The sequence below is a fragment of the Lissotriton vulgaris genome, chromosome 8, assembly GCF_964263255.1.
Source record: "Lissotriton vulgaris chromosome 8, aLisVul1.2, whole genome shotgun sequence".
Taxonomy (NCBI): domain Eukaryota; kingdom Metazoa; phylum Chordata; class Amphibia; order Caudata; family Salamandridae; genus Lissotriton; species Lissotriton vulgaris.
Window position 1 is genome coordinate 841,444,827 of NC_141696.1, and position 12,896 is coordinate 841,457,722.

The window sequence follows — 12,896 nt, forward strand, 5'->3', positions numbered from 1 at the left end:
CCACAATGCCATGTAGCAACCTATGATCTTTATTCCATGAGCAAGCGCATAGAACTGGAATCTCTTCCTCATTCAGACGTGTGTATAAGACCTTCTTTTTTTATTGTTGCGGGTTGATAAGAATTGAGGGGGGGGCGGGGGATTTAATGTAAAACCTGTTCTGCTGCTGCAAATCCTGCAATGTACATACTCCTCCTCCCCTTCTCCCTCCCCTCCCCCCTTTCTCCTCCTTTTTTTCTGTTTTATTCCCCCCCCCCACTCCTACCCGCCCCTTTGCTTTCCTCTCCTTCTTTTCTACTCCCTTCCTCTTATTGTGCTCACCACCAGGCGCCCCCTTATCGATATGGTTTGTCGCCTCCGGGATGCCGGTAACAAGGCTGTGTTTATCTTTGCTTGCTTTCGTTTCATATCACTATGGACATGACGCTGCCAGCCTCCGGGTTGTAGGCGAGCACAGCAGTGTACTTTCCTTATTATGCAATAAAGCAGTTTGAATACCAAAAAAAAAAAAAAAGATTTCTTTTAAAATCAAAATTCTATCCTCATTCTATCAAGCCAAGTTTATAAAGCACTCAACTACTCATCAGGCGACCCAGCACTAGAAACAGACTTGTTGACAAAGCGTAGATGAAATGTTACAAATCAAATAACCAAGTGTCCAGGTGTCTCCTGAAATGATTTTCATTGGTAGTGCATCACATCGAGATTGGAAGGCCATTCTAGGTCCTGACAGCCGGGTAAGTAGAGGAGTGGCCGCCTCTTGTACCTAGCCAGAACCTCAGTACCTTCAAAAGGAAAGCGTCTGATGATCTTAGAGTTTTAGAAGGAAGGTAGTGGGTGAGCCTATTACGTAAATATTTTGAGGTTGTCTTGTAAAATTCTCGGTGGGCCAGAACCAGAGATTTAAAAATAATTTACATATAACTGGAAAAACAACCCAACGGCGGGCTGTCTGGCCTGCACCTCACGCTTTAGTTTTGAGAAGTAAATTGTCCCATGCCGTTGTTCAGTGCCACTGTTCAACAGATCCTGGATTAATGAAGCATATGGAGGGGCACCAGGTAAAGAAGTCCAATCAGATGTATTTTAATAAATCCTTTATTTTTCAATCATCCTTTAATTTTATTTATACAAATAGATGGCAGCTCCTGCGCAAGATGGCCGCTTCTGCACAATATGGCAGCTCCTGCGCGTGGCCCGCATGTGGACTCGGACTCTGACAGCAGCGAGGACCTGCAACGTTTACGAGAAGCGACGTGGGTGGTGGCACCGGTGCGAGCCCCTGTAAAGGATGGTTTCACTTTCAGTCTCGCACAGCCTAGCACTAGATTTAAGGCCGACGAGCATGAGTAGGATGGCAACGAGCTCCAGACCACACCCGAGTTCCCAGCACACGTGGCCAAGAAACTGGGTGCCATGCTAAACAGTTACATTTGTGTCTCAGATGCTGCAGTCCAGGCCTCAATTGCGAAGCAGGCTGCGGATAAAGAGGAGGATGGATTCCGCTTGTTCATTTTGTCGGTTCCTGGGTGCTCTGAGGATGTTGACCCTCCATCCCTTAGAAGGCGCCGGCAGTCATTGAGTTCCGGTAATCAAGACAGTGATGAAGAGCTGCAGAGATGCCGAGAGGCAGCAGTACAAGGCACGGACATTTTAAAGCACAGTGCCATTCCCATCCCAGAACAGGACTCGCATGATGCCGTGGGTGGGGAGTGCAGCAACGAGAATCAGGCCAAGAAAAAGAAGAAGAAGAAGGCCAAAGTTAATGGGACAAGTAGCACTGTGGATGAGCAGACATTCGCCAGAGAGCAGGAACAGCAAGTTTGCAGTTCCCAGAACTGTGACACTTTGGACACAGTCAAACTGAAGAAGAAGAAAAACAAAAAATAGAAGAAGCTATTGGCTCCTAACTGAGGACGGTCTGTCTTCTGATGTAGCCTGACTTGCCATAGTTGTGGTGGCCTTAAATCTCACTTCAATTGTATCCACAATTTCTAGCCAGCAATTGTCATCCTTGTGTGGAAGGAGTGAGCAGTCCGCTATAAATGTCGAATATATCCATCATGAAAATACAACAGTGGGAGGTTGACAATTTCATGGTCAGACTTTTGGCTAGTCAAAGAAAGAGAATGGCAGGAGGACTGCATCTTGTGAAAGGCCAGTAGAACTAGAACAAACAGCTGGATCAGACCAACACTACAGCTCTTCAGGCCTTTTAGAGTTACTGTGCAGTTTGGAAGTATCCAGTTGGCCCTAGAGGCCCACCTCTCAGTGCATGTCAGATCATGATCATTGTATTCCATTACTGCCTACTGGATGCTCTTTCTTTCTTTGACTTAACCCCTTCCGGCAAACGTAAAGTGCATCCTAAGGTTTTTACTAGTGGAACCATAATGACCTTTGTCCAGTGTGGTACCTGGAACCTCATCCTACAGAGCAGAGCAGAGCATACTGCACCCTTGAAGCTTGCCTGTTGAAGTACTCAGCAGAGAAAATCCATGTTATTGTTCCAGTCTTTGCACTTAGTGAAAATTGTGACTACTTTTCTCCTGCTGAAAGGCAGTCGGCATGTTTCCACCACTCACACTTGCACTGAACCACACCAGGGAGCACTGACTCACCCCTTCAGTAGTAGGTCCACCATCAAGCTTTCATGTGGGAAGTGACAACTTTTGGCTCTTGCCACCAACCTTTCTGACAAATAATCCAAACAACGCGTTTTGTTCCATAACCAGATGGAACTTCATCAGGGCCTAATCTCTTGTTACAGTCTTTTATTTCAGGAATATGCGAGACATTACAGCTCCAGCCCAGATTCACCAACAACTATGAATTCCCAAGGGGCATCCCAGGCCCCCAATCTGAAACCATTCTAAGCGCTTGTTTGTATAAATAAAAGGAAAGGATGATTGGAAAACAAATCATTTATTAAAATACATCTGATTGGACTTCTTTACCTTTTGCACTTCCATATGCATATGCTTCATTTAAAAATAATTTGTTTCCTAATCCGTAGCCAATGCAAATCTCTTAGGTGGTGAGCTATGGTTGGGTTTTTTTATGAGCCTAGCTGTAGTATTCAAAACTATCCACAGGAACTCAACCAGAAAAGTTTGAAAGGCCCAAATACTGTGCATTAGCATATTAGATTCTATACTTTTTACAAGGGCAATAGCTATGTGGGTTTCTAATTGAAGGTAGTCCAGAGTCTTTCTTAGCGCACAAAGCACTGAGAAGCATGTGCTTCTACTGATAAAATCTGAGGGTGAAAAGACAGTTTGTTATGAAATTTTGCCCCCAGATTCTTAGCAATGGCTGTGGGGTCAGACGCTGTTCCCATTTCCACCAGCCGCCAGTCGTTGACCAACACTCTGTGGCCTGTGATACCAATTTTGGAGTTAAGAAAAGCTTTTGCAATCTGAAAAGTTTCATGGGAGGCTTTAGTGACTGTGTTGATTTTCTCAGTGAAAAACTTAACTTGGGTTTGTTGAATTGTTGTACGATATGAATTCAATGCAATTGTATATGACTCTTTGTCTTTTATGTTATAGCCTAGTCTCCATTTTCCCTCTTAAGTTTTTACAGTGTTTTCTTTCCTTATCAGTTCTGGAGAGAACCATGGGACTGAGGCAGGCATCCTAGGGGGATGAACTGTTTTGGGGGAGCCAGATGGTCTACTGCATTGGACAACCACCTGTTGACTAGTTCAGTGTCATCCTCGAATAAGCCTTTTCGGGCTCTAGAACATTGAGTGGTCTTGGTTACCAACTCTGCTGCAATAGTGAGAAAAAACTGTTAGGAATAAGCAAACGCAGACCATATGTGTAGTAACTATACTTCAAAACAAACAAAATAGCAGCAGCAATGTTTATGAGAAGTGTGAACAGTAGAAAATATTGCTACATGTTGGCTTTGTAACTTTATATCAACTCCACTCCCATATCTTTGACTCACTAAGCTAAACTCAGCACCACACATAAAAGCCTGATTCCAGTTTCAAAGACAGTTCACACCTGCTTACCTGTTATGAACAATTAGGCTACTGTTCAGTCTAATAGCATAGTTTGCTATACCTGTCTGCGATGAAGGCAGGCTGATAAGCCTAGCAAGTGAATGCTGAATGTGCCTCCCGCATAAATAGGTGAAGCAATTCTGCATGGCCTGTCTCATCTCAGTCTCCTGTCCCAAAGTTCCTCTCTCTCTCTCTTCACATTCTGTTCCTAACATATATAACATTATCTGGCTCTTATTGAATCAAAAAGAAAAATGCCTGATACCTTTTACTTATTTTTATTCTGTAAAACTGTGCCCTACGCATAATAATGTTGATAATAAAGGAGTTACCAGCTTCCATGAAAATCTTGTTCAAAGTTCCAAAATAAATACTTAGAACAGAGAATTCCATTCACTTTTGAATACTATGCATATATTCGAACAAACTTGATTAACTCGTTGCAAAAAATATCGACATTAATTAATGTGCAGTCTATATTTGTCAATTGTGTCAAACAATTAACTAATGTAACTTAAAAAGGGGGATACCTAGAGGGAACAAACATGATGATTTTAACATACCTGCCAGCAAAATACTGCCGTAGTTTCATTTTGTGATGGCTCGAAGCACCACCTACAATAAAATGTGAGTTAAGCTTGATTCCTGGAGCCTGCACACTGTAACGCAGCTTGCTCTGATGATCAGCAACTGTCTGACCATCGAACATGGAACTCCATTTAATGGCAACGGTAGGTAAACACTATCAAAACTCCTACAATAACGTAGGAATGTGCAATATATGTAAATTTGGGAGATGAGGAAATGCATCATGGGAACTGTTTTTTTGTGATGTGGAAAATACAAGGGTGTGTTTTGGGAATGTAATTAGTAAAGTCACCCTATGGTGCTTGCTTGTCACCATTTCTGCTGGCAGTGTCACTGCTCCATGACACACTCATTGAGGTGGCAGTGTAAGCTGTGCCAGCAACCCAGCACCCTCACAGCAGAGGGCTGGATCAGCAGCAAGTGCAGATGGGAATACTGCTCTTTTTTTGGGGGGGGGGGGGGGGGGGGGGATTCCCATTTCGGCCCTCTTCTAAATCAGGGGCTTAAAGTTGATACTCAAAGCTTCAGAACTGGTGATATTAGATTTAAGACCTGAAAGGAACATTGGCAATCCCATTAATATTTTATATTAATAGTAAAAACATTAAAATTCCTCTTTTAACAAATGCTTTAAAAAAACAGTTGGTGATGTTGTATTGAATGCAATGAGATTTATGCTTTGGCGCCATCAGTAAAGCCTGGTTGAATCTCGATTTTGCAAACTCTACTGATCCTTACACAGTTGTTAAAATTTCTTAGCATCGAATTAGTCAGTAATATCAATGTTTAAGATAAGTAAACAAAGACTGTCAGTGGTTAATTGATGTTCAAAGAAGGGTTATTTTGCACACTTTCCCATGAAATACTATTCTTTTAGAGGATGAATTAATGTTAATCGTGCTGATCAAAGATATGTTAAATATAAGGAAATCGTTTCTTACATTTTATTTTGTCTTTTAGTACTTTGGTAGATTCTATTCATCTTATGTCTCGGATCTGAGTACAGTTTGATTTCTTTATTGGTATCTCAAAGGAACATGGTCTAGTGCGTTAGTTCCACTGAAACCCCCGTTGGTCTCTGTGCTTATCTGACCTATTCCTCTCAACGGTGGCTATCCTCTTCTCAGTTCCTTAGATATACAGACAGAGTTCATTACTGAAAATACAAGGCAAACATTCTATCCTAACAGCGGTAAAATACTGGTATTTTGGGAGTGAGCTCTTAGGTATCAGATGTTATAATATGCCGGGTTCTTCTTTCTCATTTGCCACAGTTCAGGTACAGGAGCATTGCTTTCTTTTTAAATCGCTAACATATTATTGGGTGACGAGAAGATGGTGCTCCCAATGGTGTATGCTTCTTTTGTTCCTGCCTGCCCCAGACACTTTACCCGTATTCTTCCATTTGGATTGAGAGGCCATCTTTTGCATTTGTTTTTTTTACCTTCAATTTGTTCTGTTTCTGGCCATTCCAAGGTTTTCTTCTCCGCTGTTTCCTAGCAAAAGCATCTCATGATTGTCCTCAACAGAGGAAACGGATCCCACCACAACGTTTATAAAGCTGACCAAAATGTTCTCCGTTTGTGTTGTTCAGGCTTCTTGGTCCTGATTAAACACCTTCTTTTGACATGAATTAATATTTTGGCTCTCTGAATGGCACTCCTAAACTAATTTCTTTCACTAGGCTTACAACCCTCTGTTATCAAAGGATTTAACAAGATCTTTTGACTTTGTATTGGTAACGGGGGCAGTCCTGGCTGCTGCTCCAGCTGCTTTAAACTCTTTTCCAACTTTGAGGCTTACTACATCGGTGTACCTATGTGTGACATGAGGCCCAGAACGATGTGTCATAGGCCCTCATTCCTGGGTCTCCATCTCAGTCTATGATTTTACACCTGAGGGATTTTTTTAAAGTCTGGATTTTACATTCTAACTATAGCTCTAGTGTCAGCCCCAACAGCACTCGTTTCCTCACCAGGAACACCATACCGTCTTTGGTTGGTGTCTGTTATTCTCGATCTGACCATAACACAACTGCCACTGGTCCTATCAGCAATGCTGCCATCTATCAGGCCTCTCCTGAGACTGCAATCCTGGCACAGACCCTGGCCTGAGGAGTAATATGAGCAACCAGCTAAAAGAAGGGAGCAACTCACGGTTTACATAGTTGACCTTGGCTGGTCCTTTGCTCCAGTGCGTTAGAGGAATTAGAAACGCCACATCAACCACATGTACTTGAGGTAGCTCGAAGAAACCGTGTTCTTCGATGTAGAACAGTGGAGTATTATGTAGTGAGGCTGGGTAGGCTTCACTATGCAATACTCTCACAATTTCCCAAAGTAGGTCGTTTGGATTCACACTAATAAATCCCTAGCTCAGTCCTAGTAGTGTGTCACAGAGCAGTCAGGCTTTACTAGAGGAACATGTTAAGCATTTCAGAGTACCAACATGGACGATAAGTAATTGACATGAATCAAAAGAAATCTTGCCACTACTGCAGAGTATTTTGTGCAGGTCCTGTAGACACAGATTTGGGTCTCATCTTTGTCCTGTTTCAATTCAATTCAGAACTGAGGTTCTAGTGCCAGGGGTGCCACTTAAATCCTAGATTTAGGGGTGCTAGGTGTGGGGGTGCAAGTGGCCAACTGACTACTAGCCCCAGCGGCTAATCCACCCCTGAGGTGACCACAGAGGATGTCACATTTCCCATCCAGAACCCTCCACTCTGCCACTTTTAAAAATGGCATAAACCTTACTTGGCTATACAAACCAGGTAGCCCACCCTAGGATTTTGGCTAGTTTTCTGGGGGTGTACAGCGTTTGACTACATCATTTCCCCACCTGCCCGGGTGAAAATGTGCCTGGGGCGGGTGGGTTGGCTGTTTCCTTCTTTTGGAGGCAGTCTGGATGCATATAAAAGGCTGTGCAAGCTTTGAAGCTCACCGCCTTGCTGTGCTACTTCATTATTCATCCTGTCAGGGAGGGAGGTGTCACCTCCTTCCTGGCCAGGCCAGGCCATTGTGTCTGACTCCTGGGAGCGTTCACACCTCCTGGCAGGGTGTCAAATTCCTGTCTAGGTGGTAGCAGCAGCAACTGCGGGCTGTCAGCCAGGGCACAGGAAAGTCAGGTGCAACGACGTGCATTTTCTTTTTGCTATTGGGGCAACCAGGTGGGCAAACGCTTAGGTAACCACCTTGGTGCATGCCACATCAACTCTGACACAGGAATCATGTCAGGGGTGATAAGGTAAGGTGGTTGATACCAAACATGACATATTTCACCAGTACCATAATGGAGCTGGCAGCCTTGGGTTGCCCGGTTGCCTGCCTATGTTATCCTACGGCCCGCTGATCACTTATCTCTTAATAGAAAGAAGCTACTATAGGGACACATAAGTTTGCACTTATATGTCCTCAACTTGAATATAATACACCCTGCCTCCTGAGCTCAGGTGGCCTTTCTTAGGGGTGACTGGCATATATTAACAAGCATTGTCAGAGCCAATAGGTCTCGCCTTTTGGACCGTATAAGTGTTTAGCCATGCAACAGTAGATGTTGTTGCACCAAGGATATTGTGCTGCATAACTAAATACTTAGAAGGTCCCAAAGGCGAGAACTATTGGCTATGCCAATGCTTGTTTTCTCTTCTCTTTAACATCCTGTTGGTCTGAGGCTGCTAGGATGCTGTTGTTCCTCTGAGGACCCTGGATCGCTCTGCCGTCCTCTCTGTGTGTTGCTGATGTCTTCATGCCCAGGTATGTTAGTCCCCTACCCATGCCCCCCCAGCCCCAAACAGCTGACGTTAAGTGGATGGAGATATGCAGGGAGATAAATCAGCCTCCACTTCTTAGTCTAGAATGTGATGACTTTATTCTCCTGACTACGAGCTGGCTCATAGGCTAATTTTTATATCGTGCAGCATATATATATATATATATATATATATATTTTTTTTTTGCTATATAAACTCCTGTAAACAACTAGCACACAAAAACTTGCACAGTCAATCCCGACCTCTACTTCCTGCACCACACACCACGAATAAGGTTCTTATTTAGATACAGCATTAGACTTGCGTCTCTGGTTCTCGCTTTGTGGTCCCATTATTCCTTATCTCAGCTTCCAGTTGGGATTCAACAATGCATACTGGGGCCAAAACTATACCTCGATAATCTGCCCATCACTGACATAATCTTCATGTTTTTGTGGGGATCCCTGGCCTGGTATACTGTCACCCCAAGACCCATACAATGATTCATCCCTCTTTTTCATGCCCCCACCGATGGAAGTGAGTGGCTTTCCACATTCTGGCGATGTCCCAAATACAGGTGCTATTTATATCGATTTCGTTCTATGTCTTCTATGCTATGAAGAAGTATCAATTAAGGGCCTAATGGAACCTCCCAGGAGAGGACCTTCCTGAGACAGGACATCACCCCCGCTAAAAGCACATCAAAGCCATGCAGCTCCACACTGTATGGAGAAATATGCCCTCCTCTGTCCCACAGAGGAGGCCCACGGAGGATCCAATCACTCTAATGAGCCAACAGAGGTGGTATAGTAGGCTCTCTTCAAATATTTTTACTGAATCAGGCGGAGCCGGGATGATATCGCCACCCCACAGGGGGTCGCCAGGGTTTCTGTCAGTCAACATCATCTAAATCGTTTGTCAGCTGCCCACGCCGCTCTTAAAGCAGGCAGCGTGGTGTAGCTGTTCGAAATCGAAGTCTGATATATTTTCGTGATTTTATGGGTGTCTAAGTCCCCCATTAGCAGCTTGCCCCCTTAACAGGCTAAACTCTGGTAGCTCTTGAAGGTCTCATAAATAGGGAGAAATGGCATGACAGAGCTGCAGATATTGGTAGAATTGTCTACGATGTAGCTGGTAATCGCCTTGCATTTTCTGAAATAATTTTAACATGATGCCTCGCATAACATCCTCTAGTGTGGATACTCGTATAACGTCCCACTTATGGAAGCCTCTCAATAGGGCCACCTGCCGAAGGAAAATGCCCAGCCACAGACGTGTCGACTGTGTCCGTCTCTCCCACCGCTCCAGTCGTCTGAGGGAATATCGCCACAAATGTATCGCCGGGGTAAGAAATTGTGTGTGCAGTTTTAAACCATCATTTTGACCAGGCAAAATAAACCTTTTGCTGGCTCTAACCCTTTCATTTTAATACATATGTCACCCCTAGTGGAGGCCCTAGGCAGCCCAAAGGACAGAGAGCATTATGTTTAAAAAGTTTGACATGTACTTAAAAGTTTTACATGTCCCTGTAGTGAAAAACTCCTACATTTGTTATTCACTACTGCAAGGCCTACTTCTCCCATAGGATAACATTGTGTTACCTTATTACATTTAATAAGTGATAACCTTTGTATGGGAGCATGTCAGAATATCATGTATGGTGTCTGAGGAATTGTAATTTCAAACCCTCTTTGATGGTAAAGTCAGTTTTTAAGTCACAGTTCTGAAAATGAGACTTTTAGAAAGTTGGAATTTTCTTGCCCTAACAATTTGGTGACTGTAGCCTGGGTCACATCACTAGGTGTAGTTGGCCTTTGTGTATTACTTCCAGACAGCCACACAATAGAGGGTCTGGGTGTAAGCAGGACTTGCCATCCTGGCTTAATGGGGAGGAGAAGCTGTCCCCTACCCCTCTTGCACATCAAAGGCACTGGCCGAGGTCACACACAACAGACTTCACACTAGCCTATTGTGCCCCCATACAGACTGGGACCAGGGCTGGGAGGCAGGAAATTCCAGACAGCTCTGTAAGGGGAAACTCCAAAAGCTTTCCCCCACTTCAAATTGGGCAGCAGGTATAAAAAGCGGACCCTCACTTCAGTGCACTCCTAGACCTGTGGATACTACAGAGGAAGAATGCGCTGCTACTTGAGGCCTGTCCAGCTTGTTGAGAAGGGAGACTGGACCTGCTTCCTTCATTCCAGGCTGAGTGACTCCAAGGGTAATCAGACTGTCCTGTTCTGAGCTACAGGAGCACAACAAGCTTCTGAGGCCTCTCTTCAATGGCCCAGCTGTCCTGCTGCAATTGGACCTGCCTGAGCCCTGCTGGGCTCTACTGGAGTGAGTTCCTGATCCCCAAGAGCTGCCTCCCAGATCCTCGATCCTTGTGGTGGCATAATTTGAGCTCCTCCTCAAAGAAAAGAAATCCTAATGTTTTGGGCTCTTTGTGACTGTGAACCGGCCATTCATGCCAAGATCTTTCCGACCACCAACACAAAGCTTCTGTGAACCGACTCTTCATGCTACAGTGACCACCAGTGAGGACTGACAATGCAAGATCTGCATTTCGCACTATAGCATCGACAATCTACGGTGATCGTCAACGCGAATCTCCAGCAATGACCGTTCTCAATGCCCGACAGTATTGTTGCACAACAGCGGCAACCATCCACGATGCGTGGTCTGCTTTTTGCCCTACACCGATTACCATCCACAGCACACTCTCTGCTCTGTTGGGCCTCCTCAACTGAGAACAGAACTCTGGACTTTCTATGGTAACTTTTTCAGTAGGACTAACCCGATCCATGTGTCCGTCCTGTGCTCCATCGCAGTTAGCCTGAGATTGTGACCTTCTCCCGGTCACGCATGACCAGGTAACCTCGAGTGGCACTGCTCTTTTAGGAAGGTTACGTGAAATCTTTAAAACTCAATATATCTGGTTCTATTGAATGCATTTTTTTAATGGTGTCAAATAATTTATAAAATGTTACTCTATTTCCCTAAATTGGTTTGAGAGTTTCCTTGTGTTATGTTTTCACTTTATTACTCTTAGTGTGCTGCATAAATACTTTACACATTGCCTTTAAGTTAAGCTTCACTGCTTTTGTGACAAGCTTACAGAGGGTTTATCACAGAGTATTTTAGTGTCCTATTGTGGTTCACCCTGACAAGGATGACTGTTGCTGGATTAGGGTTTCACCACCCTAAACCATCATCTCAACTTCTCACACCGCAGGACCAGCTTTAAGCAGTGGAATCAACATTCTCAATATTGTGAAACATTCTTCTCCAATGGGTCTAGGAAATTTCCTTCCTCCATTATTCCTAGTATACAGTGTACCATGAACCATAGACTCAGCCATAGTTAGCATGGGCTTTGAGCTTCCTCTCCTGTCTTCCCGCCATTTCTTATCTCCTGCTCCCATCCATTTTCTCAGACGTTTCCGGTGGAAGTATTGAAACTGCTGGAGATGGGGACCTTGAAGCTTGAATCATCCTCCCAGGAAGGAAATTGCTTGGGGCTTATATATCTATTTTTCTTTTGTTGTCTTGCAAACAAAAACAGGATTTGCAATTTCCCAGGAGGGTCTAGGGGAATCCTCCATAGGTGCTTTAGAACACAATCCATGGATTTCGTAGTGTACATATGATGGTGTGTCTTGTCCCATTTGGATATTCGTTACATTTAGTTCCCACACACTGCTGACCTTCAAATAAATATTTTGAATCCAAATGTGTTCTTCTTGGTCCTAAGATTTTTCCTCCCATCTCTGAACGGGAGGAGACCTAATGTGTCACAATGGTTTTCAAAAACATTTTCATTAGCACATATTTGACCACCTTTTCTTCTTTTAGTGCCCAAGCATTCAGTCTCCAAGAAGTATCTTGACCTCCCCTACGCTTTCCTACCCGCAGGTAGAGTGGTGAGTGATCCGAAATACCCCTAGCCAGATATTCCATTTCTTCTACTTGCTCAACCTCTCCAGCTGGGGCAAAGAGGTAGTCCAACCTTGAAAACACCCTGTGAGCCCCAGAAAAGTATGAGTATGCATGTGTAGATGGGTGGTGGCGCCTCCAGAGGTCAGTTAACCCAAGGGCCGCCTGGAACCTTGCCAGGGCGGTAGCTTTGTGCGACCGGATTGAGTCAGTGTGCGATCCAAAGGGGGATCACTCACATCATTAATGTCACCCACAATAATGTGTGTGGCAGAGCCGGACTGCAATAAGAGTTCCGTCAGTTTATCCAGCTTACGTTGCTGGAGGCGTGGGGGAGCGTAGACACTAACAAGAACCCACGTTGTGTGGTTCTAGGTGCCCCGAACTACTACATATGTGCCATCAGAGTCTTCCCATCGTCCAGTGACTCGGAAGGGGGGTGATTTCTTAGCGAGGATCGCCACTCCCCTCGAACCTCGGTTAAAGCCTGCGCGTGCCAGTGTGGTTTATTTCCCCCTACCCAAAAATGAACAATGTGGGCCCATGAGATGTGTTTCCTGTAAATATATTACATCCGGTCTGAGCCTTTTAAGGTAATTGGATACTAAC

At 44.3% G+C, this 12,896-nt stretch overlaps 1 protein-coding gene and 1 pseudogene across 1 annotated transcript in view; both read left to right on the forward strand.

Moving 5' to 3' along the window:
* Positions 1-12,896, forward strand: part of CARS2 (cysteinyl-tRNA synthetase 2, mitochondrial) — a 465,610-nt gene that overhangs the window by 79,846 nt on the left and 372,868 nt on the right. The window lies entirely within an intron of this gene.
* Positions 1,177-1,942, forward strand: LOC147698080 (protein CUSTOS-like; annotated as a pseudogene).